The sequence below is a fragment of the Ailuropoda melanoleuca genome, chromosome 12 (genome assembly GCF_002007445.2).
Source record: "Ailuropoda melanoleuca isolate Jingjing chromosome 12, ASM200744v2, whole genome shotgun sequence".
Classification (NCBI taxonomy): Eukaryota; Metazoa; Chordata; class Mammalia; order Carnivora; family Ursidae; genus Ailuropoda; species Ailuropoda melanoleuca.
In genome coordinates this window covers 4718113-4720773 of record NC_048229.1, presented here as the reverse complement: position 1 = coordinate 4720773, position 2661 = coordinate 4718113, and the positions used below count along the sequence as shown (strand labels likewise).

Here is a 2661-nt window from a genome sequence, read left to right as displayed (position 1 = left end):
CGGCGGGTTTTAGGAACGTTCACCATGTTTGCGAGAGCGATATCGGCAGGGAAAGAGCTGTATTCTTTTTTTTTTAAGATTTTATTTATTTGTCAGAGAGAGAGAGCACAAGCAGGGGGGGATGGCAGAGGGAGAAGCAGACTCCGCTGAGCAAGAAGACGGGCCAGGACCCCATCCCAGCACCCTATCCCAGGACCCTGGGATCATGACCTGAGCCGAAGGCAGACGCTTAACCAACTGAGCCACCCAGGCGTCCTTTATTTTGTATTCTTAACAGCATCCTTTATTACTCATTGAAGGCCCTTGATCCTAAAACCCCACCACTTTACTAATTGTTCAGACCTATGCAGCTTTGTCTCAAGGCAGAGAGTAATATTTGACTCTGTCTGTTAGTTGTATGCCTCACACAAGAACCTGGATTTTTTTTTTTAAGATTTTATTTATTTATTTATTTGAGAGAGAGAGCACGAACAGAGAGAGGGGCAGAGGGAGAGGGAGAAGCAGACTCCCCGCTGAGCAGGGAGCCCAACGTGGGACCAAAGGCAGATGCTCAACCGACTGAGCCACCCAGGTGTCCCAAGAACCTGGTTCTTTTTTTTTTTTAAAAGATTTTATTTTTTATTATTTATTTGACAGAGATAGAGACAGTCAGCGAGAGAGGGAACACAAGCAGGGGGAGTGGGAGAGGAAGAAGCAGGCTCATAGCGGAGGAGCCTGATGTGGGGCTCAATCCCATAACGCCGGGATCACGCCCTGAGCCGAAGGCAGACACTTAACCGCTGTGCCACCCAGGCGCCCCCCAAGAACCTGGTTCTTAATCTGGTTTTCTTTTCAAGCAAATTAGGAGACCCAGTAGGGGTCGTTTAAGCACTTCTAGAGCCCTCTTGTTTTGGGGACGTGCTAATGAAGAGCCCACGAAAAACTACATCTCATCCCTAATAACTCTGTCAGTGTCCTAGGGAAACAGCGGGGCCTAAAGTGATCCGCCCAGTAACTACTTTTCTTCCCTTCAGCCTAGACCTCACATGGGGATGCCATAAATGATGTATTCCGAAACTTTCAGGATTCTCTTGTGGCAGGGAAATACTTGGTAGAAAAAAAAAAGTCTAATCTGTTTTTCAAATATTTTTTTACTAAAAGAAAAACAAGAACAGGGGCTCTTAAGACCTTTGAAAGCCCTAGACATTTTTACTTTGGATGCCACAACCAAATATTAAACATTTCATGTTGTACCTTACATTAAAGGGTCCCCACATTTGGGGCATCCAGCTGGCTCAGTTGGTGAAGCATGCAACTCTTGATCTTGGGGTTGTAAGTTCGAGCCCCACATTTGATGTAGAAATTACTTAAAAATAAAATCTTAAAAAAATAAATAAAAATTTTAAAAATAAAAAAATAAAAGGTACCCACATTAGATACAATTCCCTACATCAGAGTTGAGGTGGGTGTCAGTTTGTATGTTGTGTAGATACTAAAATTTTTAAATTCAAGTTTGTAATTTTCCTATGTTGGATACATTTGTACTTTTTTTCAGTCTCAAGCATTTTAGTAGGCCTTTGAAAACCGCAACAACTGGGCCTATGGAATCTCAGTGGCAATAAAGTCCTGGAAAGAAAGCAAAATGAATTCTGATGACATCCTACATGAAATACATAAAGCAAAAATCATTAGGTATCAAACAAGATTTTTTTAAACAGAAGCAATGACTGCTGGGAATTTGTGATGTCTCTGCAAAAGAAAATGCTAAAAACCAAGATGATAGGAAATTGCTTGCATTGATGTTGAACAAGGCCAGCTAAGAATCGATCAGGGACTCGATGCGGGGATGGTAGCTACCTCTAAGAAGATTCCAGTGGTCCCCACCTCCCAGGATCCATGCCCTGTGTCGTCCCCTCCCACAGTGGGCAGGGCTGGCTTGTGTAACCAACAGGATATTGTAGAAATGTAGGTGTGTGACTTCCAAGGCTAGATCATGAAAGACATTGCATCTTCCACGGTGTGTTTGCTTGAATGACTCACTCTGGGGGAAGCCAGTGCCCATGTTGGGAGGTCACTGATGCAGCCCTATTGAAAGGTACCAATATCAGCAACGTCTTGCCAGCCATGTGAGGGCCCCATCTCAGCAGCACCTCCTCCAGCCACACCAAGCCTTCAGGTAAGACTGCAACATCATGAGACACCCAAACCAGAACCACCAGCTACGCATCACTTGAATTCCTGACCCACAGAATCTTGCATGACTAAGTTGCCACGTGCAGGGGTCATTTGTTCCACAGCATTAGATAACTAATACATCAGATACTTACGGCAACTAATCAGTGAACACAGGAGACGTCAGAAGTGTGGCTGGTTGCCTACCCAGCAGCCAGTCCTTTGTCCTTCCTCCTCATAGAACCTCAATGTCCACTTGATTTAGGGATGGTGATCTCACCCCCAGAAGACGACCCCAGCTAGGCTTAGTCAGTCATTAGCCACCCCATTCCCTTTGCTAGCAAATGACTTAAGAACAGGATTTGCACAGCAATGTCCAGAATAGCCAAACCATGGAAAGAGCCCAGATGTCCATCGACAGATAAATGGATAAAGAAGATGTGGTATATAGGGGCGCCTGGGTGGCACAGCAGTTAAGCGTCTGCCTTCGGCTCAGGGCATGATCCTGGC

The 2661-nt window shown here is 45.0% G+C and overlaps 1 long non-coding RNA gene across 2 annotated transcripts in view; it reads left to right on the top strand.

Annotated features, from left to right (window-relative positions):
* The window catches only part of LOC117795306, a 24522-nt gene that overhangs the window by 8666 nt on the left and 13195 nt on the right, over positions 1–2661 (top strand). The window lies entirely within an intron of this gene.